Source organism: Nelumbo nucifera, chromosome 4, assembly GCF_055504915.1.
Source record: "Nelumbo nucifera cultivar China Antique chromosome 4, China Antique-T2T, whole genome shotgun sequence".
Lineage (NCBI taxonomy): Eukaryota > Viridiplantae > Streptophyta > Magnoliopsida > Proteales > Nelumbonaceae > Nelumbo > Nelumbo nucifera.
The window spans coordinates 52,187,029-52,213,808 of record NC_142652.1 but is presented as its reverse complement, the minus strand read 5'-3'; the positions used below and the strand labels follow the sequence as shown (position 1 = coordinate 52,213,808).

Below are 26,780 nucleotides of genomic sequence, written 5' to 3'. Positions count from 1 at the left end.
GCTCACGTAGGAGCTTGTGCACGGTTACCAAGGGAGGAAGGCTGCATACACAGTTTTTTCAAGTCTAAAACAATTAATGGAGGGGAGCAAGATAGTGCATAAAGATCTAAGCGAGCATGAATTAAACGGGTGCGATCATACCAGCACTAATGCACCGAATCCCATCAGAACTCTGAAGTTAAGCGTGCTTGGGCGAGAGTAGTACTAGGATGGGTGACATCCTGGGAAGTCCTCGTGTTGCACCCCAATTTTATTAATATTTTATTTTGATTTGTATTTGCAAATTCCATTTGCTGTTTCTGGGAGATACTGGAAACAATGCGTCGGATACTCGGATCATTTGCGGCACGATCGTCATTACTGAATGGCCACGATGCAAGAACCGGGCTTTCGGCATTCGTCCTGCATTGTGGGCCCCGCGATAGTATTGCATCTATCCGGAGGTGCGGCAGATCTGAAAAGCAAACACTCCGCTCACGTAGGAGCTTGTGCACGGTTACCAAGGGAAGAAGGCTGCATACACATTTTTTTCAAATCTAAAACAATTAATGGAAGGGAGCAAGATAGGTCATAAAGATCTAAGCGAGCATGAATTAAACGGGTGCGATCATACCAGCACTAATGCACCGGATCCCATCAGAACTCCGAAGTTAAGCGTGCTTGGGCGAGAGTAGTACTAGGAAGGGTGACCTCCTGGGAAGTCCTCGTGTTGCACCCCAATTTTTTTAATATTTTATTTTGATTTGTATTTGCAAATTCCATTTGTTGTTTCTGGGAGACAACTGGAAACAATGCGTCGGATACTCGGACCATTTGCGGCACGATCGTCATTACTGAATGGCAACGATGCAAGAACCGGGCTTTCAGCATTCGTCATGCATTGTGGGCCCCGCGATAGTATTGCATCTATCCGGGGGTGCGGCAGATCTGAAATGCAAACACTCTGCTCACGTAGGAGCTTGTGCACGGTTACCAAGGGAGGAAGGCTGCATACACAGTTTTTTCAAATCTAAAACAATTAATGGAGGGGAGCAAGATAGTGCATAAAGATCTAAGCGAGCATGAATTAAACGGGTGCGATCATACCAGCACTAATGCACCGGATCCCATCAGAACTCCGAAGTTAAGTGTGCTTGGGCGAGCGTAGTACTAGGATGGGTGACCTCCTGTGAAGTCCTCGTGTTGCACCCCAATTTTATTAATATTTTATTTCGATATCGTATTTGCAAATTCCATTTGTCGTTTCGGCGAGACAAACGCAAACAACGCGCCGGATACTCGGACCATTTGCGGCACAATCGTCATTACTGAATGAGAACCGTGCAAAAACCGGGCTTTTGGCATTCGTCGTGCATTGTGGGCCCCGCGATAGTATTGCATCTATCCGGGGGTGCGACAGATCTGAAAAGCAAACACTCGGCTCACGTAGGAGCTTGTGCACGGTTACCAAGGGAGGAAGGCTGCATACACAATTTTTTCAAGTCTAAAACAATTAATGGAGGGGAGCAAGATAGTGCACAAAGATCTAAGCGAGCATGAATTAAACGGGTGCGATCATACCAGCACTAATGCACCTCCTGGAAACAATGCGTCGGATACTCGGATCATTTGCGGCACGATCGTCATTACTGAATGGCCACGATGCAAGAACCGGGCTTTCGGCATTCGTCATGCATTGTGGGCCCCGCGATAGTATTGCATCTATCCGGAGGTGCGGCAGATCTGAAAAGCAAACACTCCTCTCACGTAGGAGCTTGTGCACGGTTACCAAGGGAAGAAGGCTGCATACACATTTTTTTCAAATCTAAAACAATTAATGGAAGGGAGCAAGATAGGTCATAAAGATCTAAGCGAGCATGAATTAAACGGGTGCGGTCATACCAGCACTAATGCACCGGATCCAATCAGAACTCCGAAGTTAAGCGTGCTTGGGCGAGAGTAGTACTAGGAAGGGTGACCTCCTGGGAAGTCCTCGTGTTGCACCCCAATTTTATTAATATTTTATTTTGATTTGTATTTGCAAATTCCATTTGTTGTTTCTGGGAGACAACTGGAAACAATGCGTCGGATACTCGGACCATTTGCGGCACGATCGTCATTACTGAATGGCAACGATGCAAGAACCGGGCTTTCGGCATTCGTCGTGCATTGTGGGCCCCGCGATAGTATTGCATCTATCCGGAGGTGCGGCAGATCTGAAAAGCAAACACTCCGCTCACGTAGGAGCTTGTGCACGGTTACCAAGGGAGGAAGGCTGCATACACATTTTTTTCAAATCTAAAACAATTAATGGAAGGGAGCAAGATAGTTCATAAAGATCTAAGCGAGCATGAATTAAACTTGTGCGATCATACCAGCACAAATGCACCGGATCCCATCAGAACTCCGAAGTTAAGTGTGCTTGGGCGAGAGTAGTATTAGGATGGGTGACCTCCTGGGAAGTCCTTGTGTTTCACCCCAATTTTATTAATATTTTATTTCGATATCGTATTTGCAAATTCCATTTGTCGTGTCGGCGAGACAAACTCAAACAACGCGCCGGATACTCGGACCATTTGCGGCACGATCGTCATTACTGAATGGGAACCGTGCAAAAACCGGGCTTTTGGCATTCGTCGTGCATTGTGGGCCCCGCGATAGTATTGCATCTATCCGGGGGTGCGGCAGATCTGAAAAGCAAACACTCTGCTCACGTAGGAGCTTGTGCACGGTTACCAAGGGAGGAAGGCTGCATACACAGTTTTTTCAAGTCTAAAACAATTAATGGAGGGGAGCAAGATAGTGCATAAAGATCTAAGCGAGCATGAATTAAACGGGTGCGATCATACCAGCACTAATGCACCGGATCCCATCAGAACTCCGAAGTTAAGCGTGCTTGGGCGAGAGTGGTACTAGGATGGGTGACCTCCTGGGAAGTCCTCGTGTTGCACCCCAATTTTATTAATATTTTATTTTGATTTGTATTTGCAAATTCCATTTGTTGTTTCTGGTAGACAACTGGAAACAATGCGTCGGATACTCGGACCATTTGCGGCACGATCGTCATTACTGAATGGCAACGATGCAAGAACCGGGCTTTCGGCATTCGTCATGCATTGTGGGCCCCGCGATAGTATTGCATCTATCCGGGGGTGCGGCAGATCTGAAATGCAAACACTCTGCTCACGTAGGAGCTTGTGCACGGTTACCAAGGGTGGAAGGCTGCATACACAGTTTTTTCAAATCTAAAACAATTAATGGAGGGGAGCAAGATAGTGCATAAAGATCTAAGCGAGCATGAATTAAACGGGTGCGATCATACCAGCACTAATGCACCGGATCCCATCAGAACTCCGAAGTTAAGTGTGCATGGGCGGGAGTAGTCCTAGGATGGGTGACCTCCTGGGAAGTCCTCGTGTTGCACCCCAATTTTATTAATATTTTATTTCGATATCGCATTTGCAAATTCCATTTGTCGTTTCGGCGAGACAAACGCAAACAACGCGCCGGATACTCGGACCATTTGCGGCACAATCGTCATTACTGAATGAGAACCGTGCAAAAACCGGGCTTTTGGCATTCGTCGTGCATTGTGGGCCCCGCGATAGTATTGCATCTATCCGGGGGTGCGACAGATCTGAAAAGCAAACACTCTGCTCACGTAGGAGCTTGTGCACGGTTACCAAGGGAGGAAGGCTGCATACACAGTTTTTTCAAGTCTAAAACAATTAATGGAGGGGAGCAAGATAGTGCACAAAGATCTAAGCGAGCATGAATTAAACGGGTGCGATCATACCAGCACTAATGCACCGGATCTCATCAGAACTCCGAAGTTAAGCGTGCTTGGGCGAGAGTAGTATTAGGAAGGGTGACCTCCTGGGAAGTCCTCGTGTTGCACCCCAATTTTATTAATATTTTATTTTGATTTGTATTTGCAAATTCCATTTGTTGTTTCTTGGAGACAACTGGAAACAATGCGTCGGATACTCGGACCATTTGCGGCACGATCGTCATTACTGAATGGCAACGATGCAAGAACCGGGCTTTCGGCATTCGTCGTGCATTGTGGGCCCCGCGATAGTATTGCATCTATCCGGAGGTGCGGCAGATCTGAAAAGCAAACACTCCGCTCACGTAGGAGCTTGTGCACGGTTACCAAGGGAGGAAGGCTGCATACACATTTTTTTCAAATCTAAAACAATTAATGGAAGGGAGCAAGATAGTTCATAAAGATCTAAGCGAGCATGAATTAAACGGGTGCGATCATACCAGCACAAATGCACCGGATCCCATCAGAACTCCGAAGTTAAGTGTGCTTGGGCGAGAGTAGTATTAGGATGGGTGACCTCCTGGGAAGTCCTTGTGTTTCACCCCAATTTTATTAATATTTTATTTCGATATCGTATTTGCAAATTCCATTTGTCGTGTCGGCGAGACAAACTCAAACAACGCGCCGGATACTCGGACCATTTGCGGCACGATCGTCATTACTGAATGGGAACCGTGCAAAAACCGGGCTTTTGGCATTCGTCGTGCATTGTGGGCCCCGCGATAGTATTGCATCTATCCGGGGGTGCGGCAGATCTGAAAAGCAAACACTCTGCTCACGTAGGAGCTTGTGCACGGTTACCAAGGGAGGAAGGCTGCATACACAGTTTTTTCAAGTCTAAAACAATTAATGGAGGGGAGCAAGATAGTGCATAAAGATCTAAGCGAGCATGAATTAAACGGGTGCGATCATACCAGCACTAATGCACCGGATCCCATCAGAACTCCGAAGTTAAGTGTGCATGGGCGGGAGTAGTCCTAGGATGGGTGACCTCCTGGGAAGTCCTCGTGTTGCACCCCAATTTTATTAATATTTTATTGCGATATCGTATTTGCAAATTCCATTTGTCGTTTCGGCGAGACAAACGCAAACAACGCGCCGGATACTCGGACCATTTGCGGCACGATTGTCATTACTGAATGGGAACCGTGAAAAAACCGGGCTTTTGGCATTCGTCGTGCATTGTGGGCCCCGCGATAGTATTGCATCTATTCGGGGGTGCGGCAGATCTAAAAAGCAAACACTCTGCTCACGTAAGAGCTTGTGCACGGTTACCAAGGGAGGAAGGCTGCATACACAGTTTTTTCAAGTCTAAAACAATTAATGGAGGGGAGCAAGATAGTGCATAAAGATCTAAGCGAGCCTGAATTAAACGGGTGCGATCATACCAGCACTAATGCACCGGATCCCATCAGAACTCCGAAGTTAAGCGTGCCTGGGCGAGAGTAGTACTAGGATGGGTGACCTCCTGGGAAGTCCTCGTGTTGCACCCCAATTTTATTAATATTTTATTTTGATTTGTATTTGCAAATTCCATTTGTTGTTTCTGGGAGACAACTGGAAACAATGCGTCGGATACTCGGACCATTTGCGGCACGATCGTCATTACTGAATGGCAACGATGCAAGAACCGGGCTTTCGGCATTCGTCATGCATTGTGGGCCCCGCGATAGTATTGCATCTATCCGGGGGTGCGGCAGATCTGAAATACAAACACTCTGCTCACGTAGGAGCTTGTGCACGGTTACCAAGGGAGGAAGGCTGCATACACAGTTTTTTCAAATCTAAAACAATTAATGGAGGGGAGCAAGATAGTGCATAAAGATCTAAGCGAGCATGAATTAAACGGGTGCGATCATACCAGCACTAATGCACCGGATCCCATCAGAACTCCGAAGTTAAGCGTGCTTGGGCGAGAGTAGTACTAGGATGGGTGACCTCCTGGGAAGTCCTCGTGTTGCACCCCAATTTGATTAATATTTTATTTTGATTTGTATTTGCAAATTCCATTTGTTGTTTCTGGGAGACAACTGGAAACAATGCGTCGGATACTCGGACCATTTGCGGCACGATCGTCATTACTGAATGGCAACGATGCAAGAACCGGGCTTTCGGCATTCGTCATGCATTGTGGGCCCCGCGATAGTATTGCATCTATCCGGAGGTGCGGCAGATCTGAAAAGCAAACACTCCGCTCACGTAGGAGCTTGTGCACGGTTACCAAGGGAGGAAGGCTGCATACACAGTTTTTTCAAATCTTAAACAATTAATGGAGGGGAGCAAGATAGTGCATAAAGATCTAAGCGAGCATGAATTAAACGGGTGCGATCATACCAGCACTAATGCACCGGATCCCATCAGAACTCCGAAGTTAAGTGTGCATGGGCGGGAGTAGTCCTAGGATGGGTGACCTCCTGGGAAGTCCTCGTGTTGCACCCCAATTTTATTAATATTTTATTGCGATATCGTATTTGCAAATTCCATTTGTCGTTTCGGCGAGACAAACGCAAACAACGCGCCGGATACTCGGACCATTTGCGGCGCGATTGTCATTACTGAATGGGAACCGTGAAAAAACCGGGCTTTTGGCATTCGTCGTGCATTGTGGGCCCCGCGATAGTATTGCATCTATCCGGGGGTGCGGCAGATCTAAAAAGCAAACACTCTGCTCACGTAGGAGCTTGTGCACGGTTACCAAGGGAGGAAGGCTGCATACACAGTTTTTTCAAATCTAAAACAATTAATGGAGGGGAGCAAGATAGTGCATAAAGATCTAAGCGAGCATGAATTAAACGGGTGCGATCATACCAGCACTAATGCACCGGATCCCATCAGAACTCCGAAGTTAAGTGTGCTTGGGCGAGCGTAGTACTACGATGGGTGACCTCCTGTGAAGTCCTCGTGTTGCACCCCAATTTTATTAATATTTTATTTCGATATCGTATTTGCAAATTCCATTTGTCGTTTCGGCGAGACAAACGCAAACAACGCGCCGGATACTCGGACCATTTGCGGCACAATCGTCATTACTGAATGAGAACCGTGCAAAAACCGGGCTTTTGGCATTCGTCGTGCATTGTGGGCCCCGCGATAGTATTGCATCTATCCGGGGGTGCGACAGATCTGAAAAGCAAACACTCGGCTCACGTAGGAGCTTGTGCACGGTTACCAAGGGAGGAAGGCTGCATACACAATTTTTTCAAGTCTAAAACAATTAATGGAGGGGAGCAAGATAGTGCACAAAGATCTAAGCGAGCATGAATTAAACGGGTGCGATCATACCAGCACTAATGCACCTCCTGGAAACAATGCGTCGGATACTCGGATCATTTGCGGCACGATCGTCATTACTGAATGGCCACGATGCAAGAACCGGGCTTTCGGCATTCGTCATGCATTGTGGGCCCCGCGATAGTATTGCATCTATCCGGAGGTGCGGCAGATCTGAAAAGCAAACACTCCTCTCACGTAGGAGCTTGTGCACGGTTACCAAGGGAAGAAGGCTGCATACACATTTTTTTCAAATCTAAAACAATTAATGGAAGGGAGCAAGATAGGTCATAAAGATCTAAGCGAGCATGAATTAAACGGGTGCGGTCATACCAGCACTAATGCACCGGATCCCATCAGAACTCCGAAGTTAAGCGTGCTTGGGCGAGAGTAGTACTAGGAAGGGTGACCTCCTGGGAAGTCCTCGTGTTGCACCCCAATTTTATTAATATTTTATTTTGATTTGTATTTGCAAATTCCATTTGTTGTTTCTGGGAGACAACTGGAAACAATGCGTCGGATACTCGGACCATTTGCGGCACGATCGTCATTACTGAATGGCAACGATGCAAGAACCGGGCTTTCGGCATTCGTCGTGCATTGTGGGCCCCGCGATAGTATTGCATCTATCCGGAGGTGCGGCAGATCTGAAAAGCAAACACTCCGCTCACGTAGGAGCTTGTGCACGGTTACCAAGGGAGGAAGGCTGCATACACATTTTTTTCAAATCTAAAACAATTAATGGAAGGGAGCAAGATAGTTCATAAAGATCTAAGCGAGCATGAATTAAACTTGTGCGATCATACCAGCACAAATGCACCGGATCCCATCAGAACTCCGAAGTTAAGTGTGCTTGGGCGAGAGTAGTATTAGGATGGGTGACCTCCTGGGAAGTCCTTGTGTTTCACCCCAATTTTATTAATATTTTATTTCGATATCGTATTTGCAAATTCCATTTGTCGTGTCGGCGAGACAAACTCAAACAACGCGCCGGATACTCGGACCATTTGCGGCACGATCGTCATTACTGAATGGGAACCGTGCAAAAACCGGGCTTTTGGCATTCGTCGTGCATTGTGGGCCCCGCGATAGTATTGCATCTATCCGGGGGTGCGGCAGATCTGAAAAGCAAACACTCTGCTCACGTAGGAGCTTGTGCACGGTTACCAAGGGAGGAAGGCTGCATACACAGTTTTTTCAAGTCTAAAACAATTAATGGAGGGGAGCAAGATAGTGCATAAAGATCTAAGCGAGCATGAATTAAACGGGTGCGATCATACCAGCACTAATGCACCGGATCCCATCAGAACTCCGAAGTTAAGCGTGCTTGGGCGAGAGTGGTACTAGGATGGGTGACCTCCTGGGAAGTCCTCGTGTTGCACCCCAATTTTATTAATATTTTATTTTGATTTGTATTTGCAAATTCCATTTGTTGTTTCTGGTAGACAACTGGAAACAATGCGTCGGATACTCGGACCATTTGCGGCACGATCGTCATTACTGAATGGCAACGATGCAAGAACCGGGCTTTCGGCATTCGTCATGCATTGTGGGCCCCGCGATAGTATTGCATCTATCCGGGGGTGCGGCAGATCTGAAATGCAAACACTCTGCTCACGTAGGAGCTTGTGCACGGTTACCAAGGGTGGAAGGCTGCATACACAGTTTTTTCAAATCTAAAACAATTAATGGAGGGGAGCAAGATAGTGCATAAAGATCTAAGCGAGCATGAATTAAACGGGTGCGATCATACCAGCACTAATGCACCGGATCCCATCAGAACTCCGAAGTTAAGTGTGCATGGGCGGGAGTAGTCCTAGGATGGGTGACCTCCTGGGAAGTCCTCGTGTTGCACCCCAATTTTATTAATATTTTATTTCGATATCGCATTTGCAAATTCCATTTGTCGTTTCGGCGAGACAAACGCAAACAACGCGCCGGATACTCGGACCATTTGCGGCACAATCGTCATTACTGAATGAGAACCGTGCAAAAACCGGGCTTTTGGCATTCGTCGTGCATTGTGGGCCCCGCGATAGTATTGCATCTATCCGGGGGTGCGACAGATCTGAAAAGCAAACACTCTGCTCACGTAGGAGCTTGTGCACGGTTACCAAGGGAGGAAGGCTGCATACACAGTTTTTTCAAGTCTAAAACAATTAATGGAGGGGAGCAAGATAGTGCACAAAGATCTAAGCGAGCATGAATTAAACGGGTGCGATCATACCAGCACTAATGCACCGGATCTCATCAGAACTCCGAAGTTAAGCGTGCTTGGGCGAGAGTAGTATTAGGAAGGGTGACCTCCTGGGAAGTCCTCGTGTTGCACCCCAATTTTATTAATATTTTATTTTGATTTGTATTTGCAAATTCCATTTGTTGTTTCTTGGAGACAACTGGAAACAATGCGTCGGATACTCGGACCATTTGCGGCACGATCGTCATTACTGAATGGCAACGATGCAAGAACCGGGCTTTCGGCATTCGTCGTGCATTGTGGGCCCCGCGATAGTATTGCATCTATCCGGAGGTGCGGCAGATCTGAAAAGCAAACACTCCGCTCACGTAGGAGCTTGTGCACGGTTACCAAGGGAGGAAGGCTGCATACACATTTTTTTCAAATCTAAAACAATTAATGGAAGGGAGCAAGATAGTTCATAAAGATCTAAGCGAGCATGAATTAAACGGGTGCGATCATACCAGCACAAATGCACCGGATCCCATCAGAACTCCGAAGTTAAGTGTGCTTGGGCGAGAGTAGTATTAGGATGGGTGACCTCCTGGGAAGTCCTTGTGTTTCACCCCAATTTTATTAATATTTTATTTCGATATCGTATTTGCAAATTCCATTTGTCGTGTCGGCGAGACAAACTCAAACAACGCGCCGGATACTCGGACCATTTGCGGCACGATCGTCATTACTGAATGGGAACCGTGCAAAAACCGGGCTTTTGGCATTCGTCGTGCATTGTGGGCCCCGCGATAGTATTGCATCTATCCGGGGGTGCGGCAGATCTGAAAAGCAAACACTCTGCTCACGTAGGAGCTTGTGCACGGTTACCAAGGGAGGAAGGCTGCATACACAGTTTTTTCAAGTCTAAAACAATTAATGGAGGGGAGCAAGATAGTGCATAAAGATCTAAGCGAGCATGAATTAAACGGGTGCGATCATACCAGCACTAATGCACCGGATCCCATCAGAACTCCGAAGTTAAGTGTGCATGGGCGGGAGTAGTCCTAGGATGGGTGACCTTCTGGGAAGTCCTCGTGTTGCACCCCAATTTTATTAATATTTTATTTCGATATCGTATTTGCAAATTCCATTTGTCGTTTCGGCGAGACAAACGCAAACAACGCGCCGGATACTCGTACCATTTGCGGCACGATTGTCATTACTGAATGGGAACCGTGAAAAAACCGGGCTTTTGGCATTCGTCGTGCATTGTGGGCCCCGCGATAGTATTGCATCTATTCGGGGGTGCGGCAGATCTAAAAAGCAAACACTCTGCTCACGTAAGAGCTTGTGCACGGTTACCAAGGGAGGAAGGCTGCATACACAGTTTTTTCAAGTCTAAAACAATTAATGGAGGGGAGCAAGATAGTGCATAAAGATCTAAGCGAGCCTGAATTAAACGGGTGCGATCATACCAGCACTAATGCACCGGATCCCATCAGAACTCCGAAGTTAAGCGTGCCTGGGCGAGAGTAGTACTAGGATGGGTGACCTCCTGGGAAGTCCTCGTGTTGCACCCCAATTTTATTAATATTTTATTTTGATTTGTATTTGCAAATTCCATTTGTTGTTTCTGGGAGACAACTGGAAACAATGCGTCGGATACTCGGACCATTTGCGGCACGATCGTCATTACTGAATGGCAACGATGCAAGAACCGGGCTTTCGGCATTCGTCATGCATTGTGGGCCCCGCGATAGTATTGCATCTATCCGGGGGTGCGGCAGATCTGAAATACAAACACTCTGCTCACGTAGGAGCTTGTGCACGGTTACCAAGGGAGGAAGGCTGCATACACAGTTTTTTCAAATCTAAAACAATTAATGGAGGGGAGCAAGATAGTGCATAAAGATCTAAGCGAGCATGAATTAAACGGGTGCGATCATACCAGCACTAATGCACCGGATCCCATCAGAACTCCGAAGTTAAGCGTGCTTGGGCGAGAGTAGTACTAGGATGGGTGACCTCCTGGGAAGTCCTCGTGTTGCACCCCAATTTGATTAATATTTTATTTTGATTTGTATTTGCAAATTCCATTTGTTGTTTCTGGGAGACAACTGGAAACAATGCGTCGGATACTCGGACCATTTGCGGCACGATCGTCATTACTGAATGGCAACGATGCAAGAACCGGGCTTTCGGCATTCGTCATGCATTGTGGGCCCCGCGATAGTATTGCATCTATCCGGGGGTGCGGCAGATCTGAAATGCAAACACTCTGCTCACGTAGGAACTTGTGCACGGTTACCAAGGGAGGAAGGCTGCATACACAGTTTTTTCAAATCTTAAACAATTAATGGAGGGGAGCAAGATAGTGCATAAAGATCTAAGCGAGCATGAATTAAACGGGTGCGATCATACCAGCACTAATGCACCGGATCCCATCAGAACTCCGAAGTTAAGTGTGCATGGGCGGGAGTAGTCCTAGGATGGGTGACCTCCTGGGAAGTCCTCGTGTTGCACCCCAATTTTATTAATATTTTATTGCGATATCGTATTTGCAAATTCCATTTGTCGTTTCGGCGAGACAAACGCAAACAACGCGCCGGATACTCGGACCATTTGCGGCGCGATTGTCATTACTGAATGGGAACCGTGCAAAAACCGGGCTTTTGGCATTCGTCGTGCATTGTGGGCCCCGCGATAGTATTGCATCTATCCGGGGGTGCGGCAGATCTGAAAAGCAAACACTCTGCTCACGTAGGAGCTTGTGCACGGTTACCAAGGGAGGAAGGCTGCATACACAGTTTTTTCAAGTCTAAAACAATTAATGGAGGGGAGCAAGATAGTGCACAAAGATCTAAGCGAGCATGTATTAAACTGGTGCGATCATACCAGCACTAATGCACCGGATCTCATCAGAACTCCGAAGTTAAGCGTGCTTGGGCGAGAGTAGTACTAGGAAGGGTGACCTCCTGGGAAGTCCTCGTGTTGCACCCCAACTTTATTAATATTTTATTTTGATTTGTATTTGCAAATTCCATTTGTTGTTTCTGGGAGACAACTGGAAACAATGCGTCGGATACTCGGACCATTTGCGGCACGATCGTCATTACTGAATGGCAACGATGCAAGAACCGGGCTTTCGGCATTCGTCGTGCATTGTGGGCCCCGCGATAGTATTGCATCTATCCGGAGGTGCGGCAGATCTAAAAAGCAAACACTCCGCTCACGTAGGAGCTTGTGCACGGTTACCAAGGGAGGAAGGCTGCATACACATTTTTTTCAAATCTAAAACAATTAATGGAAGGGAGCAAGATAGTTCATAAAGATCTAAGCGAGCATGAATTAAACTTGTGCGATCATACCAGCACAAATGCACCGGATCCCATCAGAACTCCGAAGTTAAGTGTGCTTGGGCGAGAGTAGTATTAGGATGGGTGACCTCCTGGGAAGTCCTTGTGTTTCACCCCAATTTTATTAATATTTTATTTCGATATCGTATTTGCAAATTCCATTTGTCGTGTCGGCGAGACAAACTCAAACAACGCGCCGGATACTCGGACCATTTGCGGCACGATCGTCATTACTGAATGGGAACCGTGCAAAAACCGGGCTTTTGGCATTCGTCGTGCATTGTGGGCCCCGCGATAGTATTGCATCTATCCGGGGGTGCGGCAGATCTGAAAAGCAAACACTCTGCTCACGTAGGAGCTTGTGCACGGTTACCAAGGGAGGAAGGCTGCATACACAGTTTTTTCAAGTCTAAAACAATTAATGGAGGGGAGCAAGATAGTGCATAAAGATCTAAGCGAGCATGAATTAAACGGGTGCGATCATACCAGCACTAATGCACCGGATCCCATCAGAACTCCGAAGTTAAGTGTGCATGGGCGGGAGTAGTCCTAGGATGGGTGACCTCCTGGGAAGTCCTCGTGTTGCACCCCAATTTTATTAATATTTTATTTCGATATCGTATTTGCAAATTCCATTTGTCGTTTCGGCGAGACAAACGCAAACAACGCGCCGGATACTCGGACCATTTGCGGCACAATCGTCATTACTGAATGAGAACCGTGCAAAAACCGGGCTTTTGGCATTCGTCGTGCATTGTGGGCCCCGCGATAGTATTGCATCTATCCGGGGGTGCGGCAGATCTGAAAAGCAAACACTCTGCTCACGTAGGAGCTTGTGCACGGTTACCAAGGGAGGAAGGCTGCATACACAGTTTTTTCATGTCTAAAACAATTAATGGAGGGGAGCAAGATAGTGCACAAAGATCTAAGCGAGCATGAATTAAACGGGTGCGATCATACCAGCACTAATGCACCGGATCTCATCAGAACTCCGAAGTTAAGCGTGCTTGGGCGAGAGTAGTACTAGGATGGGTGACCTCCTGGGAAGTCCTCGTGTTGCACCCCAACTTTATTAATATTTTATTTTGATTTGTATTTGCAAATTCCATTTGTTGTTTCTGGGAGACAACTGGAAACAATGCGTCGGATACTCGGACCATTTGCGGCACGATTGTCATTACTGAAAGGCAACGATGCAAGAACCGGGCTTTCGGCATTCGTCGTGCATTGTGGGCCCCGCGATAGTATTGCATCTATCCGGAGGTGCGGCAGATCTGAAAAGCAAACACTCCGCTCACGTAGGAGCTTGTGCACGGTTACCAAGGGAGGAAGGCTGCATACACATTTTTTTCAAATCTAAAACAATTAATGGAAGGGAGCAAGATAGTTCATAAAGATCTAAGCGAGCATGAATTAAACGGGTGCGATCATACCAGCACAAATGCACCGGTCCCATCAGAACTCCGAAGTTAAGTGTGCTTGGGCGAGAGTAGTATTAGGATGGGTGACCTCCTGGGAAGTCCTTGTGTTTCACCCCAATTTTATTAATATTTTATTTCGATATCGTATTTGCAAATTCCATTTGTCGTGTCGGCGAGACAAACTCAAACAACGCGCCGGATACTCGGACCATTTGCGGCACGATCGTCATTACTAAATGGGAACCGTGCAAAAACCGGGCTTTTGGCATTCGTCGTGCATTGTGGGCCCCGCGATAGTATTGCATCTATCCGGGGGTGCGGCAGATCTAAAAAGCAAACACTCTGCTCACGTAGGAGCTTGTGCACGGTTACCAAGGGAGGAAGGCTGCATACACAGTTTTTTCAAGTCTAAAACAATTAATGGAGGGGAGCAAGATAGTGCATAAAGATTTAAGCGAGCATGAATTAAACGGGTGCGATCATACCAGCACTAATGCACCGAATCCCATCAGAACTCTGAAGTTAAGCGTGCTTGGGCGAGAGTAGTACTAGGATGGGTGACCTCCTGGGAAGTCCTCGTGTTGCACCCCAATTTTATTAATATTTTATTTTGATTTGTATTTGCAAATTCCATTTGTTGTTTCTGGGAGATACTGGAAACAATGCGTCGGATACTCGGATCATTTGCGGCACGATCGTCATTACTGAATGGCCACGATGCAAGAACCGGGCTTTCGGCATTCGTCATGCATTGTGGGCCCCGCGATAGTATTGCATCTATCCGGAGGTGCGGCAGATCTGAAAAGCAAACACTCCGCTCACGTAGGAGCTTGTGCACGGTTACCAAGGGAAGAAGGCTGCATACACATTTTTTTCAAATCTAAAACAATTAATGGAAGGGAGCAAGATAGGTCATAAAGATCTAAGCGAGCATGAATTAAACGGGTGCGATCATACCAGCACTAATGCACCGGATCCCATCAGAACTCCGAAGTTAAGCGTGCTTGGGCGAGAGTAGTACTAGGAAGGGTGACCTCCTGGGAAGTCCTCGTGTTGCACCCCAATTTTATTAATATTTTATTTTGATTTGTATTTGCAAATTCCATTTGTTGTTTCTGGGAGACAACTGGAAACAATGCGTCGGATACTCGGACCATTTGCGGCACGATCGTCATTACTGAATGGCAACGATGCAAGAACCGGGCTTTCGGCATTCGTCATGCATTGTGGGCCCCGCTATAGTATTGCATCTATCCGGGGGTGCGGCAGATCTGAAATGCAAACACTCTGCTCACGTAGGAGCTTGTGCACGGTTACCAAGGGAGGAAGGCTGCATACACAGTTTTTTCAAATCTAAAACAATTAATGGAGGGGAGCAAGATAGTGCATAAAGATCTAAGCGAGCATGAATTAAACGGGTGCGATCATACCAGCACTAATGCACCGGATCCCCTCAGAACTCCGAAGTTAAGTGTGCTTGGGCGAGCGTAGTACTAGGATGGGTGACCTCCTGTGAAGTCCTCGTGTTGCACCCCAATTTTATTAATATTTTATTTCGATATCGTATTTGCAAATTCCATTTGTCGTTTCGGCGAGACAAACGCAAACAACGCGCCGGATACTCGGACCATTTGCGGCACAATCGTCATTACTGAATGAGAACCGTGCAAAAACCGGGCTTTTGGCATTCGTCGTGCATTGTGCGCCCCGCGATAGTATTGCATCTATCCGGGGGTGCGACAGATCTGAAAAGCAAACACTCTGCTCACGTAGGAGCTTGTGCACGGTTACCAAGGGAGGAAGGCTGCATACACAGTTTTTTCAAGTCTAAAACAATTAATGGAGGGGAGCAAGATAGTGCACAAAGATCTAAGCGAGCATGAATTAAACGGGTGCGATCATACCAGCACTAATGCACCGGATCTCATCAGAACTCCGAAGTTAAGCGTGCTAGGGCGAGAGTAGTACTAGGAAGGGTGACCTCCTGGGAAGTCCTCGTGTTGCACCCCAATTTTATTAATATTTTATTTTGATTTGTATTTGCAAATTCCATTTGTTGTTTCTGGGAGACAACTGGAAACAATGCGTCGGATACTCGGACCATTTGCGGCACGATCGTCATTACTGAATGGCAACGATGCACGAACCGGGCTTTCGGCATTCGTCGTGCATTGTGGGCCCCGCGATAGTATTGCATCTATCCGGAGGTGCGGCAGATCTGAAAAGCAAACACTCCGCTCACGTAGGAGCTTGTGCACGGTTACCAAGGGAGGAAGGCTGCATACACATTTTTTTCAAATCTAAAACAATTAATGGAAGGGAGCAAGATAGTTCATAAAGATCTAAGCGAGCATGAATTAAACTTGTGCGATCATACCAGCACAAATGCACCGGATCCCATCAGAACTCCGAAGTTAAGTGTGCTTGGGCGAGAGTAGTATTAGGATGGGTGACCTCCTGGGAAGTCCTTGTGTTTCACCCCAATTTTATTAATATTTTATTTCGATATCGTATTTGCAAATTCCATTTGTCGTGTCGGCGAGACAAACTCAAACAACGCGCCGGATACTCGGACCATTTGCGGCACGATCGTCATTACTGAATGGGAACCGTGCAAAAACCGGGCTTTTGGCATTCGTCGTGCATTGTGTGCCCCGCGATAGTATTGCATCTATCCGGGGGTGCGGCAGATCTGAAAAGCAAACACTCTGCTCACGTAGGAGCTTGTGCACGGTTACCAAGGGAGGAAGGCTGCATACACAGTTTTTTCAAGTCTAAAACAATTAATGGAGGGGAGCAAGATAGTGCATAAAGATCTAAGCGAGCATGAATTAAACGGGTGCGATCATACCAGCACTAATGCACCGGATCCCATCAGAACTCCGAAGTTAAGTGTGCATGGGCGGGAGTAGTCCTAGGATGGGTGACCTCCTGGGAAGTCCTCGTGTTGCACCCCAATTTTATTAATATTTTATTTCGATATCGTATTTGCAAATTCCATTTGTCGTTTCGGCGAGACAAACGCAAACAACGCGCCGGATACTCGGACCATTTGCGGCACAATCGTCATTACTGAATGAGAACCGTGCAAAAACCGGGCTTTTGGCATTCGTCGTGCATTGTGGGCCCCGCGATAGTATTGCATCTATCCGGGGGTGCGGCAGATCTGAAAAGCAAACACTCTGCTCACGTAGGAGCTTGTGCACGGTTATCAAGGGAGGAAGGCTGCATACACAGTTTTTTCAAATCTAAAACAATTAATGGAGGGGAGCAAGATAGTGCATAAAGATCTAAGCGAGCATGAATTAAACGGGTGCGATCATACCAGCACTAATGCACCGGATCCCATCAGAACTCCGAAGTTAAGTGTGCTTGGGCGAGCGTAGTACTAGGATGGGTGACCTCCTGTGAAGTCCTCGTGTTGCACCCCAATTTTATTAATATTTTATTTCGATATCGTATTTGCAAATTCCATTTGTCGTTTCGGCGAGACAAACGCAAACAACGCGCCGGATACTCGGACCATTTGCGGCACAATCGTCATTACTGAATGAGAACCGTGCAAAAACCGGGCTTTTGGCATTCGTCGTGCATTGTGGGCCCCGCGATAGTATTGCATCTATCCGGGGGTGCGACAGATCTGAAAAGCAAACACTCTGCTCACGTAGGAGCTTGTGCACGGTTACCAAGGGAGGAAGGCTGCATACACAGTTTTTTCAAGTCTAAAACAATTAATGGAGGGGAGCAAGATAGTGCACAAAGATCTAAGCGAGCATGAATTAAACGGGTGCGATCATACCAGCACTAATGCACCGGATCTCATCAGAACTCCGAAGTTAAGCGTGCTTGGGCGAGAGTAGTACTAGGAAGGGTGACCTCCTAGGAAGTCCTCGTGTTGCACCCCAATTTTATTAATATTTTATTTTGATTTGTATTTGCAAATTCCATTTATTGTTTCTGGGAGACAACTGGAAACAATGCGTCGGATACTCGGACCATTTGCGGCACGATCGTCATTACGGAATGGCAACGATGCAAGAACCGGACTTTCGGCATTCGTCGTGCATTGTGGGCCCCGCGATAGTATTGCATCTATCCGGAGGTGCGGCAGATCTGAAAAGCAAACACTCCGCTCACGTAGGAGCTTGTGCACGGTTACCAAGGGAGGAAGGCTGCATACACATTTTTTTCAAATCTAAAACAATTAATGGAAGGGAGCAAGATAGTTCATAAAGATCTAAGCGAGCATGAATTAAACTTGTGCGATCATACCAGCACAAATGCACCGGATCCCATCAGAACTCCGAAGTTAAGTGTGCTTGGGCGAGAGTAGTATTAGGATGGGTGACCTCCTGGGAAGTCCTAGTGTTTCACCCCAATTTTATTAATATTTTATTTCGATATCGTATTTGCAAATTCCATTTGTCGTTTCGGCGAGACAAACGCAAACAACGCGCCGGATACTCGGACCATTTGCGGCACGATTGTCATTACTGAATGGGAACCGTGAAAAAACCGGGCTTTTGGCATTCGTCGTGCCTTGTGGGCCCCGCGATAGTATTGCATCTATCCGGGGGTGCGGCAGATCTAAAAAGCAAACACTCTGCTCACGTAAGAGCTTGTGCACGGTTACCAAGGGAGGAAGGCTGCATACACAGTTTTTTTCAAGTCTAAAACAATTAATGGAGGGGAGCAAGATAGTGCATAAAGATCTAAGCGAGCATGAATTAAACGGGTGCGATCATACCAGCACTAATGCACCGGATCCCATCAGAACTCCGAAGTTAAGCGTGCTTGGGCGAGAGTAGTACTAGGATGGGCGACCTCCTGGGAAGTCCTCGTGTTGCACCCCAATTTTATTAATATTTTATTTTGATTTGTATTTGCAAATTCCATTTGTTGTTTCTGGGAGACAACTGGAAACAATGCGTCGGATACTCGGACCATTTGCGGCACGATCGTCATTACTGAATGGCAACGATGCAAGAACCGGGCTTTCGGCATTCGTCATGCATTGTGGCCCCGCGATAGTATTGCATCTATCCGGGGGTGCGGCAGATCTGAAATACAAACACTCTGCTCACGTAGGAGCTTGTGCACGGTTACCAAGGGAGGAAGGCTGCATACACAGTTTTTTCAAATCTAAAACAATTAATGGAGGGGAGCAAGATAGTGCATAAAGATCTAAGCGAGCATGAATTAAACGGGTGCGAACAAACCAGCACTAATGCACCGGATCCCATCAGAACTCCGAAGTTAAGCGTGCTTGGGCGAGAGTAGTACTAGGATGGGTGACCTCCTGGGAAGTCCTCGTGTTGCACCCCAATTTTATTAATATTTTATTTTGATTTGTATTTGCAAATTCCATTTGTTGTTTCTGGGAGACAACTGGAAACAATGCGTCGGATACTCGGACCATTTGCGGCACGATCGTCATTACTGAATGGCAACGATGCAAGAACCGGGCTTTCGGCATTCGTCATGCATTGTGGGCCCCGCGATAGTATTGCATCTATCCGGGGGTGCGGCAGATCTGAAATGCAAACACTCTGCTCACGTAGGAACTTGTGCACGGTTACCAAGGGAGGAAGGCGGCATACACAGTTTTTTCAAATCTTAAACAATTAATGGAGGGGAGCAAGATAGTGCATAAAGATCTAAGCGAGCATGAATTAAACGGGTGCGATCATACCAGCACTAATGCACCGGATCCCATCAGAACTCCGAAGTTAAGTGTGCATGGGCGGGAGTAGTCCTAGGATGGGTGACCTCCTGGGAAGTCCTCGTGTTGCACCCCAATTTTATTAATATTTTATTGCGATATCGTATTTGCAAATTCCATTTGTCGTTTCGGCGAGACAAACGCAAACAACGCGCCGGATACTCGGACCATTTGCGGCACGATTGTCATTACTGAATGGGAACCGTGAAAAAACCGGGCTTTTGGCATTCGTCGTGCATTGTGGGCCCCGCGATAGTATTGCATCTATCCGGGGGTGCGGAAGATCTAAAAAGCAAACACTCTGCTCACGTAGGAGCTTGTGCACGGTTACCAAGGGAGGAAGGCTGCATACACAGTTTTTTCAAGTCTAAAACAATTAATGGAGGGGAGCAAGATAGTGCATAAAGATCTAAGCGAGCATGAATTAAACGGGTGCGATCATACCAGCACTAATGCACCGAATCCCATCAGAACTCTGAAGATAAGCGTGCTTGGGCGAGAGTAGTACTAGGATGGGTGACCTCCTGGGAAGTCCTCGTGTTGCACCCCAATTTTATTAATATTTTATTTTGATTTGTATTTGCAAATTCCATTTGTTGTTTCTGGGAGATACTGGAAACAATGCGTCGGATACTCGGATCATTTGCGGCACGATCGTCATTACTGAATGGCCACGATGCAAGAACCGGGCTTTCGGCATTCGTCATGCATTGTGGGCCCCGCGATAGTATTGCATCTATCCGGAGGTGCGGCAGATCTGAAAAGCAAACACTCCGCTCACGTAGGAGCTTGTGCACGGTTACCAAGGGAAGAAGGCTGCATACACATTTTTTTCAAATCTAAAACAATTAATGGAAGGGAGCAAGATAGGTCATAAAGATCTAAGCGAGCATGAATTAAACGGGTGCGATCATACCAGCACTAATGCACCGGATCCCATCAGAACTCCGAAGTTAAGCGTGCTCGGGCGAGAGTAGTACTAGGAAGGGTGACCTCCTGGGAAGTCCTCGTGTTGCACCCCAATTTTATTAATATTTTATTTTGATTTGTATTTGCAAATTCCATTTGTTGTTTCTGGGAGACAACTGGAAACAATGCGTCGGATACTCGGACCATTTGCGGCACGATCGTCATTACTGAATGGCAACGATGCAAGAACCGGGCTTTCGGCATTCGTCATGCATTGTGGGCCCCGCGATAGTATTGCATCTATCCGGGGGTGCGGCAGATCTGAAATGCAAACACTCTGCTCACGTAGGAGCTTGTGCACGGTTACCAAGGGAGGAAGGCTGCATACACAGTTTTTTCAAATCTAAAACAATTAATGGAGGGGAGCAAGATAGTGCATAAAGATCTAAGCGAGCATGAATTAAACGGGTGCGATCATACCAGCACTAATGCACCGGATCCCATCAGAACTCCGAAGTTAAGTGTGCTTGGGCGAGCGTAGTACTAGGATGGGTGACCTCCTGTGAAGTCCTCGTGTTGCACCCCAATTTTATTAATATTTTATTTCGATATCGTATTTGCAAATTCCATTTGTCGTTTCGGCGAGACAAACGCAAACAACGCGCCGGATACTCGGACCATTTGCGGCACAATCGTCATTACTGAATGAGAACCGTGCAAAAACCGGGCTTTTGGCATTCGTCGTGCATTGTGGGCCCCGCGATAGTATTGCATCTATCCGGGGGTGCGACAGATCTGAAAAGCAAACACTCTGCTCACGTAGGAGCTTGTGCACGGTTACCAAGGGAGGAAGGCTGCATACACAGTTTTTTCAAGTCTAAAACAATTAATGGAGGGGAGCAAGATAGTGCACAAAGATCTAAGCGAGCATGAATTAAACGGGTGCGATCATACCAGCACTAATGCACCGGATCTCATCAGAACTCCGAAGTTAAGCGTGCTTGGGCGAGAGTAGTACTAGGTAGGGTGACCTCCTGGGAAGTCCTCGTGTTGCACCCCAATTTTATTAATATTTTATTTTGATTTGTATTTGCAAATTCCATTTGTTGTTTCTGGGAGACAACTGGAAACAATGCGTCGGATACTCGGACCATTTGTGGCACGATCGTCATTACTGAATGGCAACGATGCAAGAACTGGGCTTTCGGCATTCGTCGTGCATTGTGGGCCCCGCGATAGTATTGCATCTATCCGGAGGTGCGGCAGATCTGAAAAGCAAACACTCCGCTCACGTAGGAGCTTGTGCACGGTTACCAAGGGAGGAAGGCTGCATACACATTTTTTTCAAATCTAAAACAATTAATGGAAGGGAGCAAGATAGTTCATAAAGATCTAAGCGAGCATGAATTAAACTTGTGCGATCATACCAGCACAAATGCACCGGATCCCATCAGAACTCCGAAGTTAAGTGTGCTTGGGCGAGAGTAGTATTAGGATGGGTGACCTCCTGGGAAGTCCTTGTGTTTCACCCCAATTTTATTAATATTTTATTTCGATATCGTATTTGCAAATTCCATTTGTCGTGTCGGCGAGACAAACTCAAACAACGCGCCGGATACTCGGACCATTTGCGGCACGATCGTCATTACTGAATGGGAACCGTGCAAAAACCGGGCTTTTGGCATTCGTCGTGCATTGTGGGCCCCGCGATAGTATTGCATCTATCCGGGGGTGCGGCAGATCTGAAAAGCAAACACTCTGCTCACGTAGGAGCTTGTGCACGGTTACCAAGGGAGGAAGGCTGCATACACAGTTTTTTCAAGTCTAAAACAATTAATGGAGGGGAGCAAGATAGTGCATAAAGATCTAAGCGAGCATGAATTAAACGGGTGCGATCATACCAGCACTAATGCACCGGATCCCATCAGAACTCCGAAGTTAAGTGTGCATGGGCGGGAGTAGTATTAGGATGGGTGACCTCCTGGGAAGTCCTCGTGTTTCACCCCAATTTTATTAATATTTTATTTCGATCTCGTATTTGCAAATTCCATTTGTCGTGTCGGCGAGACAAACTCAAACAACGCGCCGGATACTCGGACCATTTGCGGCACGATCGTCATTACTGAATGGGAACCGTGCAAAAACCGGGCTTTTGGCATTCGTCGTGCATTGTGGGCCCCGCGATAGTATTGCATCTATCCGGGGGTGCGACAGATCTGAAAAGCAAACACTCTGCTCACGTAGGTGCTTGTGCACGGTTACCAAGGGAGGAAGGCTGCATACACAGTTTTTTCAAGTCTAAAACAATTAATGGAGGGGAGCAAGATAGTGCACAAAGATCTAAGCGAGCATGAATTAACCGGGTGCGATCATACCAGCACTAATGCACCGGATCTCATCAGAACTCCGAAGTTAAGCGTGCTTGGGCGAGAGTAGTACTAGGAAGGGTGACCTCCTGGGAAGTCCTCGTGTTGCACCCCAACTTTATTAATATTTTATTTTGATTTGTATTTGCAAATTCCATTTGTTGTTTCTGGGAGACAACTGGAAACAATGCGTCGGATACTCGGACCATTTGCGGCACGATCGTCATTACTGAATGGCAACGATGCAAGAACCGGGCTTTCGGCATTCGTCGTGCATTGTGGGCCCCGCGATAGTATTGCATCTATCCGGATGTGCGGCAGATCTGAAAAGCAAACACTCCGCTCACGTAGGAGCTTGTGCACGGTTACCAAGGGAGGAAGGCTGCATACACAGTTTTTTCAAGTCTAAAACAATTAATGGAGGGGAGCAAGATAGTGCACAAAGATCTAAGCGAGCATGAATTAAACGGGTGCGATCATACCAGCACTAATGCACCGGATCTCATCAGAACTCCGAAGTTAAGCGTGCTTGGGCGAGAGTAGTACTAGGAAGGGTGACCTCCTGGGAAGTCCTCGTGTTGCACCCCAACTTTATTAATATTTTATTTTGATTTGTATTTGCAAATTCCATTTGTTGTTTCTGGGAGACAACTGGAAACAATGCGTCGGATACTCGGACCATTTGCGGCACGATCGTCATTACTGAATGGCAACGATGCAAGAACCGGGCATTCGGCATTCGTCGTGCATTGTGGGCCCCGCGATAGTATTGCATCTATCCGGAGGTGCGGCAGATCTGAAAAGCAAACACTCCGCTCACGTAGGAGCTTGTGCACGGTTACCAAGGGAGGAAGGCTGCATACACATTTTTTTCAAATCTAAAACAATTAATGGAAGGGAGCAAGATAGTTCATAAAGATCTAAGCGAGCATGAATTAAACGGGTGCGATCATACCAGCACAAATGCACCGGTCCCATCAGAACTCCGAAGTTAAGTGTGCTTGGGCGAGAGTAGTATTAGGATGGGTGACCTCCTGGGAAGTCCTTGTGTTTCACCCCAATTTTATTAATATTTTATTTCGATATCATATTTGCAAATTCCATTTGTCGTGTCGGCGAGACAAACTCAAACAACGCGCCGGATACTCGGACCATTTGCGGCACGATCGTCATTACTAAATGGGAACCGTGCAAAAACCGGGCTTTTGGCATTCGTCGTGCATTGTGGGCCCCGCGATAGTATTGCATCTATCCGGGGGTGCGGCGGATCTAAAAAGCAAACACTCTGCTCACGTAGGAGCTTGTGCACGGTTACCAAGGGAGGAAGGCTGCATACACAGTTTTTTCAAGTCTAAAACAATTAATGGAGGGGAGCAAGATAGTGCATAAAGATCTAAGCGAGCATGAATTAAACGGGTGCGATCATACCAGCACTAATGCACCGAATCCCATCAGAACTATGAAGTTAAGCGTGCTTGGGCGAGAGTAGTACTAGGATGGGTGACCTCCTGGGAAGTCCTCATGTTGCACCCCAATTTTATTAATATTTTATTTTGATTTGTATTTGCAAATTCCATTTGTTGTTTCTGGGAGATACTGGAAACAATGTGTCGGATACTCGGATCATTTGCGGCACGATCGTCATTACTGAATGGCCACGATGCAAGAACCGGGCTTTCGGCATTCGTCATGCATTGTGGGCCCCGCGATAGTATTGCATCTATCCGGAGGTGCGGCAGATCTGAAAAGCAAACACTCCGCTCACGTAGGAGCTTGTGCACGGTTAACAAGGGAAGAAGGCTGCATACACATTTTTTTCAAATCAAAAACAATTAATGGAAGGGAGCAAGATAGGTCATAAAGATCTAAGCGAGCAAGAATTAAACGGGTGCGATCATACCAGCACTAATGCACCGGATCCCATCAGAACTCCGAAGTTAAGCGTGCTTGGGCGAGAGTAGTACTAGGAAGGGTGACCTCCTGGGAAGTCCTCGTGTTGCACCCCAATTTTATTAATATTTTATTTTGATTTGTATTTGCAAATTCCATTTGTTGTTTCTGGGAGACAACTGGAAACAATGCGTCGGATACTCGGACCATTTAAGGCACGATCGTCATTACTGAATGGCAACGATGCAAGAACCGGGCTTTCGGCATTCGTCGTGCATTGTGGGCCCCGCGATAGTATTGCATCTATCCGGAGGTGCGGCAGATCTGAAAAGCAAACACTCCGCTCACGTAGGAGCTTGTGCACGGTTACCAAGGGAGGAAGGCTGCATACACATTTTTTTCAAATCTAAAACAATTAATGGAAGGGAGCAAGATAGTTCATAAAGATCTAAGCGAGCATGAATTAAACTTGTGCGATCATACCAGCACAAATGCACCGGATCCCATCAGAACTCCGAAGTTAAGTGAGCTTGGGCGAGAGTAGTATTAGGATGGGTGACCTCCTGGGAAGTCCTTGTGTTTCGCCCCAATTTTATTAATATTTTATTTCGATATCGTATTTGCAAATTCCATTTGTCGTGTCGGCGAGACAAACTCAAACAACGCGCCGGATACTCGGACCATTTGCGGCACGATCGTCATTACTGAATGGGAACCGTGCAAAAACCGGGCTTTTGGCATTCGTCGTGCATTGTGTGCCCCGCGATAGTATTGCATCTATCCGGGGGTGCGGCAGATCTGAAAAGCAAACACTCTGCTCACGTAGGAGCTTGTGCACGGTTACCAAGGGAGGAAGGCTGCATACACAGTTTTTTCAAGTCTAAAACAATTAATGGAGGGGAGCAAGATAGTGCATAAAGATCTAAGCGAGCATGAATTAAACGGGTGCGATCATACCAGCACTAATGCACCGGATCCCATCAGAACTCCGAAGTTAAGTGTGCATGGGCGGGAGTAGTCCTAGGATGGGTGACCTCCTGGGAAGTCCTCGTGTTGCACCCCAATTTTATTAATATTTTATTTCGATATCGTATTTGCAAATTCCATTTGTCGTTTCGGCGAGACAAACGCAAACAACGCGCCGGATACTCGGACCATTTGCGGCACAATCGTCATTACTGAATGAGAACCGTGCAAAAACCGGGCTTTTGGCATTCGTCGTGCATTGTGGGCCCCGCGATAGTATTGCATCTATCCGGGGGTGCGGCAGATCTGAAAAGCAAACACTCTGCTCACGTAGGAGCTTGTGCACGGTTACCAAGGGAGGAAGGCTGCATACACAGTTTTTTCAAATCTAAAACAATTAATGGAGGGGAGCAAGATAGTGCATAAAGATCTAAGCGAGCATGAATTAAACGGGTGCGATCATACCAGCACTAATGCACCGGATCCCATCAGAACTCCGAAGTTAAGTGTGCTTGGGCGAGCGTAGTACTAGGATGGGTGACCTCCTGTGAAGTCCTCGTGTTGCACCCCAATTTTATTAATATTTTATTTCGATATCGTATTTGCAAATTCCATTTGTCGTTTCGGCGAGACAAACGCAAACAACGCGCCGGATACTCGGACCATTTGCGGCACAATCGTCATTACTGAATGAGAACCGTGCAAAAACCGGGCTTTTGGCATTCGTCGTGCATTGTGGGCCCCGCGATAGTATTGCATCTATCCGGGGGTGCGACAGATCTGAAAAGCAAACACTCTGCTCACGTAGGAGCTTGTGCACGGTTACCAAGGGAGGAAGGCTGCATACACAGTTTTTTCAAGTCTAAAACAATTAATGGAGGGGAGCAAGATAGTGCACA

At 46.8% G+C, this 26,780-nt stretch overlaps 45 non-coding genes and 10 pseudogenes across 45 annotated transcripts; all 55 read left to right on the top strand.

Moving 5' to 3' along the window:
* The first annotated feature begins 127 nt into the window (after nt 1–127).
* LOC148796725 (5S ribosomal RNA) lies at nt 128–246 on the top strand (annotated as a pseudogene).
* Nucleotides 247–599: 353 nt separating this feature from the next.
* Nucleotides 600–718, top strand: LOC148796724 (5S ribosomal RNA). The gene has a single exon (XR_016071461.1). It is a non-coding gene; the product is annotated as a 5S ribosomal RNA (ribosomal RNA).
* Nucleotides 719–1,072: 354 nt separating this feature from the next.
* Nucleotides 1,073–1,191, top strand: LOC148796723 (5S ribosomal RNA). The gene has a single exon (XR_016073270.1). It is a non-coding gene; the product is annotated as a 5S ribosomal RNA (ribosomal RNA).
* Nucleotides 1,192–1,867: 676 nt separating this feature from the next.
* On the top strand, nt 1,868–1,986 carry LOC148796722 (5S ribosomal RNA). Its single transcript, XR_016075478.1, has one exon. It is a non-coding gene; the product is annotated as a 5S ribosomal RNA (ribosomal RNA).
* A 354-nt stretch (nt 1,987–2,340) lies between these two features.
* On the top strand, nt 2,341–2,459 carry LOC148796721 (5S ribosomal RNA; annotated as a pseudogene).
* Nucleotides 2,460–2,814: 355 nt separating this feature from the next.
* Nucleotides 2,815–2,933, top strand: LOC148796720 (5S ribosomal RNA). The gene has a single exon (XR_016071494.1). It is a non-coding gene; the product is annotated as a 5S ribosomal RNA (ribosomal RNA).
* A 354-nt stretch (nt 2,934–3,287) lies between these two features.
* LOC148796719 (5S ribosomal RNA) lies at nt 3,288–3,406 on the top strand. Its single transcript, XR_016074000.1, has one exon. It is a non-coding gene; the product is annotated as a 5S ribosomal RNA (ribosomal RNA).
* A 355-nt stretch (nt 3,407–3,761) lies between these two features.
* LOC148796718 (5S ribosomal RNA) lies at nt 3,762–3,880 on the top strand. The gene has a single exon (XR_016074504.1). It is a non-coding gene; the product is annotated as a 5S ribosomal RNA (ribosomal RNA).
* A 354-nt stretch (nt 3,881–4,234) lies between these two features.
* LOC148796717 (5S ribosomal RNA) lies at nt 4,235–4,353 on the top strand. Its single transcript, XR_016075589.1, has one exon. It is a non-coding gene; the product is annotated as a 5S ribosomal RNA (ribosomal RNA).
* Nucleotides 4,354–4,708: 355 nt separating this feature from the next.
* LOC148796716 (5S ribosomal RNA) lies at nt 4,709–4,827 on the top strand. Its single transcript, XR_016073999.1, has one exon. It is a non-coding gene; the product is annotated as a 5S ribosomal RNA (ribosomal RNA).
* A 355-nt stretch (nt 4,828–5,182) lies between these two features.
* LOC148796715 (5S ribosomal RNA) lies at nt 5,183–5,301 on the top strand. Its single transcript, XR_016069219.1, has one exon. It is a non-coding gene; the product is annotated as a 5S ribosomal RNA (ribosomal RNA).
* A 354-nt stretch (nt 5,302–5,655) lies between these two features.
* LOC148796714 (5S ribosomal RNA) lies at nt 5,656–5,774 on the top strand. The gene has a single exon (XR_016073448.1). It is a non-coding gene; the product is annotated as a 5S ribosomal RNA (ribosomal RNA).
* A 354-nt stretch (nt 5,775–6,128) lies between these two features.
* Nucleotides 6,129–6,247, top strand: LOC148796713 (5S ribosomal RNA). The gene has a single exon (XR_016073998.1). It is a non-coding gene; the product is annotated as a 5S ribosomal RNA (ribosomal RNA).
* Nucleotides 6,248–6,602: 355 nt separating this feature from the next.
* Nucleotides 6,603–6,721, top strand: LOC148796712 (5S ribosomal RNA). The gene has a single exon (XR_016073499.1). It is a non-coding gene; the product is annotated as a 5S ribosomal RNA (ribosomal RNA).
* A 676-nt stretch (nt 6,722–7,397) lies between these two features.
* On the top strand, nt 7,398–7,516 carry LOC148796711 (5S ribosomal RNA). Its single transcript, XR_016072256.1, has one exon. It is a non-coding gene; the product is annotated as a 5S ribosomal RNA (ribosomal RNA).
* A 354-nt stretch (nt 7,517–7,870) lies between these two features.
* Nucleotides 7,871–7,989, top strand: LOC148796710 (5S ribosomal RNA; annotated as a pseudogene).
* A 355-nt stretch (nt 7,990–8,344) lies between these two features.
* Nucleotides 8,345–8,463, top strand: LOC148796709 (5S ribosomal RNA). Its single transcript, XR_016071493.1, has one exon. It is a non-coding gene; the product is annotated as a 5S ribosomal RNA (ribosomal RNA).
* Nucleotides 8,464–8,817: 354 nt separating this feature from the next.
* Nucleotides 8,818–8,936, top strand: LOC148796708 (5S ribosomal RNA). Its single transcript, XR_016073997.1, has one exon. It is a non-coding gene; the product is annotated as a 5S ribosomal RNA (ribosomal RNA).
* Nucleotides 8,937–9,291: 355 nt separating this feature from the next.
* On the top strand, nt 9,292–9,410 carry LOC148796707 (5S ribosomal RNA). Its single transcript, XR_016074503.1, has one exon. It is a non-coding gene; the product is annotated as a 5S ribosomal RNA (ribosomal RNA).
* Nucleotides 9,411–9,764: 354 nt separating this feature from the next.
* On the top strand, nt 9,765–9,883 carry LOC148796706 (5S ribosomal RNA). The gene has a single exon (XR_016075588.1). It is a non-coding gene; the product is annotated as a 5S ribosomal RNA (ribosomal RNA).
* A 355-nt stretch (nt 9,884–10,238) lies between these two features.
* On the top strand, nt 10,239–10,357 carry LOC148796705 (5S ribosomal RNA). Its single transcript, XR_016074857.1, has one exon. It is a non-coding gene; the product is annotated as a 5S ribosomal RNA (ribosomal RNA).
* Nucleotides 10,358–10,712: 355 nt separating this feature from the next.
* On the top strand, nt 10,713–10,831 carry LOC148796704 (5S ribosomal RNA). Its single transcript, XR_016069208.1, has one exon. It is a non-coding gene; the product is annotated as a 5S ribosomal RNA (ribosomal RNA).
* Nucleotides 10,832–11,185: 354 nt separating this feature from the next.
* On the top strand, nt 11,186–11,304 carry LOC148796703 (5S ribosomal RNA). The gene has a single exon (XR_016073437.1). It is a non-coding gene; the product is annotated as a 5S ribosomal RNA (ribosomal RNA).
* A 354-nt stretch (nt 11,305–11,658) lies between these two features.
* On the top strand, nt 11,659–11,777 carry LOC148796702 (5S ribosomal RNA). Its single transcript, XR_016073996.1, has one exon. It is a non-coding gene; the product is annotated as a 5S ribosomal RNA (ribosomal RNA).
* Nucleotides 11,778–12,132: 355 nt separating this feature from the next.
* LOC148796701 (5S ribosomal RNA) lies at nt 12,133–12,251 on the top strand. The gene has a single exon (XR_016074623.1). It is a non-coding gene; the product is annotated as a 5S ribosomal RNA (ribosomal RNA).
* Nucleotides 12,252–12,605: 354 nt separating this feature from the next.
* On the top strand, nt 12,606–12,724 carry LOC148796700 (5S ribosomal RNA; annotated as a pseudogene).
* A 355-nt stretch (nt 12,725–13,079) lies between these two features.
* LOC148796699 (5S ribosomal RNA) lies at nt 13,080–13,198 on the top strand. Its single transcript, XR_016073994.1, has one exon. It is a non-coding gene; the product is annotated as a 5S ribosomal RNA (ribosomal RNA).
* A 355-nt stretch (nt 13,199–13,553) lies between these two features.
* Nucleotides 13,554–13,672, top strand: LOC148796698 (5S ribosomal RNA). The gene has a single exon (XR_016070968.1). It is a non-coding gene; the product is annotated as a 5S ribosomal RNA (ribosomal RNA).
* Nucleotides 13,673–14,026: 354 nt separating this feature from the next.
* LOC148796697 (5S ribosomal RNA) lies at nt 14,027–14,144 on the top strand (annotated as a pseudogene).
* Nucleotides 14,145–14,499: 355 nt separating this feature from the next.
* LOC148796696 (5S ribosomal RNA) lies at nt 14,500–14,618 on the top strand. The gene has a single exon (XR_016075095.1). It is a non-coding gene; the product is annotated as a 5S ribosomal RNA (ribosomal RNA).
* A 353-nt stretch (nt 14,619–14,971) lies between these two features.
* Nucleotides 14,972–15,090, top strand: LOC148796695 (5S ribosomal RNA). The gene has a single exon (XR_016071460.1). It is a non-coding gene; the product is annotated as a 5S ribosomal RNA (ribosomal RNA).
* Nucleotides 15,091–15,444: 354 nt separating this feature from the next.
* LOC148796694 (5S ribosomal RNA) lies at nt 15,445–15,563 on the top strand. The gene has a single exon (XR_016075541.1). It is a non-coding gene; the product is annotated as a 5S ribosomal RNA (ribosomal RNA).
* A 355-nt stretch (nt 15,564–15,918) lies between these two features.
* Nucleotides 15,919–16,037, top strand: LOC148796693 (5S ribosomal RNA). Its single transcript, XR_016072219.1, has one exon. It is a non-coding gene; the product is annotated as a 5S ribosomal RNA (ribosomal RNA).
* Nucleotides 16,038–16,391: 354 nt separating this feature from the next.
* LOC148796692 (5S ribosomal RNA) lies at nt 16,392–16,510 on the top strand (annotated as a pseudogene).
* Nucleotides 16,511–16,865: 355 nt separating this feature from the next.
* Nucleotides 16,866–16,984, top strand: LOC148796691 (5S ribosomal RNA). The gene has a single exon (XR_016073993.1). It is a non-coding gene; the product is annotated as a 5S ribosomal RNA (ribosomal RNA).
* A 355-nt stretch (nt 16,985–17,339) lies between these two features.
* Nucleotides 17,340–17,458, top strand: LOC148796690 (5S ribosomal RNA). The gene has a single exon (XR_016073269.1). It is a non-coding gene; the product is annotated as a 5S ribosomal RNA (ribosomal RNA).
* A 355-nt stretch (nt 17,459–17,813) lies between these two features.
* Nucleotides 17,814–17,932, top strand: LOC148796689 (5S ribosomal RNA). The gene has a single exon (XR_016074840.1). It is a non-coding gene; the product is annotated as a 5S ribosomal RNA (ribosomal RNA).
* A 354-nt stretch (nt 17,933–18,286) lies between these two features.
* On the top strand, nt 18,287–18,405 carry LOC148796688 (5S ribosomal RNA; annotated as a pseudogene).
* Nucleotides 18,406–18,761: 356 nt separating this feature from the next.
* On the top strand, nt 18,762–18,880 carry LOC148796687 (5S ribosomal RNA). The gene has a single exon (XR_016070322.1). It is a non-coding gene; the product is annotated as a 5S ribosomal RNA (ribosomal RNA).
* A 353-nt stretch (nt 18,881–19,233) lies between these two features.
* On the top strand, nt 19,234–19,352 carry LOC148796686 (5S ribosomal RNA). Its single transcript, XR_016073445.1, has one exon. It is a non-coding gene; the product is annotated as a 5S ribosomal RNA (ribosomal RNA).
* Nucleotides 19,353–19,706: 354 nt separating this feature from the next.
* Nucleotides 19,707–19,825, top strand: LOC148796685 (5S ribosomal RNA). Its single transcript, XR_016073992.1, has one exon. It is a non-coding gene; the product is annotated as a 5S ribosomal RNA (ribosomal RNA).
* Nucleotides 19,826–20,180: 355 nt separating this feature from the next.
* On the top strand, nt 20,181–20,299 carry LOC148796684 (5S ribosomal RNA). The gene has a single exon (XR_016069297.1). It is a non-coding gene; the product is annotated as a 5S ribosomal RNA (ribosomal RNA).
* A 353-nt stretch (nt 20,300–20,652) lies between these two features.
* On the top strand, nt 20,653–20,771 carry LOC148796683 (5S ribosomal RNA). The gene has a single exon (XR_016071837.1). It is a non-coding gene; the product is annotated as a 5S ribosomal RNA (ribosomal RNA).
* Nucleotides 20,772–21,125: 354 nt separating this feature from the next.
* LOC148796682 (5S ribosomal RNA) lies at nt 21,126–21,244 on the top strand. The gene has a single exon (XR_016073267.1). It is a non-coding gene; the product is annotated as a 5S ribosomal RNA (ribosomal RNA).
* A 355-nt stretch (nt 21,245–21,599) lies between these two features.
* On the top strand, nt 21,600–21,718 carry LOC148796681 (5S ribosomal RNA). The gene has a single exon (XR_016072963.1). It is a non-coding gene; the product is annotated as a 5S ribosomal RNA (ribosomal RNA).
* Nucleotides 21,719–22,072: 354 nt separating this feature from the next.
* Nucleotides 22,073–22,191, top strand: LOC148796680 (5S ribosomal RNA; annotated as a pseudogene).
* Nucleotides 22,192–22,546: 355 nt separating this feature from the next.
* LOC148796679 (5S ribosomal RNA) lies at nt 22,547–22,665 on the top strand. Its single transcript, XR_016069421.1, has one exon. It is a non-coding gene; the product is annotated as a 5S ribosomal RNA (ribosomal RNA).
* Nucleotides 22,666–23,020: 355 nt separating this feature from the next.
* On the top strand, nt 23,021–23,139 carry LOC148796678 (5S ribosomal RNA). Its single transcript, XR_016072478.1, has one exon. It is a non-coding gene; the product is annotated as a 5S ribosomal RNA (ribosomal RNA).
* A 354-nt stretch (nt 23,140–23,493) lies between these two features.
* LOC148796677 (5S ribosomal RNA) lies at nt 23,494–23,612 on the top strand. Its single transcript, XR_016072476.1, has one exon. It is a non-coding gene; the product is annotated as a 5S ribosomal RNA (ribosomal RNA).
* A 354-nt stretch (nt 23,613–23,966) lies between these two features.
* LOC148796676 (5S ribosomal RNA) lies at nt 23,967–24,084 on the top strand (annotated as a pseudogene).
* A 355-nt stretch (nt 24,085–24,439) lies between these two features.
* LOC148796675 (5S ribosomal RNA) lies at nt 24,440–24,558 on the top strand. Its single transcript, XR_016070766.1, has one exon. It is a non-coding gene; the product is annotated as a 5S ribosomal RNA (ribosomal RNA).
* A 353-nt stretch (nt 24,559–24,911) lies between these two features.
* On the top strand, nt 24,912–25,030 carry LOC148796674 (5S ribosomal RNA). The gene has a single exon (XR_016071459.1). It is a non-coding gene; the product is annotated as a 5S ribosomal RNA (ribosomal RNA).
* A 354-nt stretch (nt 25,031–25,384) lies between these two features.
* LOC148796673 (5S ribosomal RNA) lies at nt 25,385–25,505 on the top strand (annotated as a pseudogene).
* A 353-nt stretch (nt 25,506–25,858) lies between these two features.
* Nucleotides 25,859–25,977, top strand: LOC148796672 (5S ribosomal RNA). The gene has a single exon (XR_016073991.1). It is a non-coding gene; the product is annotated as a 5S ribosomal RNA (ribosomal RNA).
* Nucleotides 25,978–26,332: 355 nt separating this feature from the next.
* On the top strand, nt 26,333–26,451 carry LOC148796671 (5S ribosomal RNA). The gene has a single exon (XR_016073266.1). It is a non-coding gene; the product is annotated as a 5S ribosomal RNA (ribosomal RNA).
* Nucleotides 26,452–26,780: the final 329 nt, after the last annotated feature.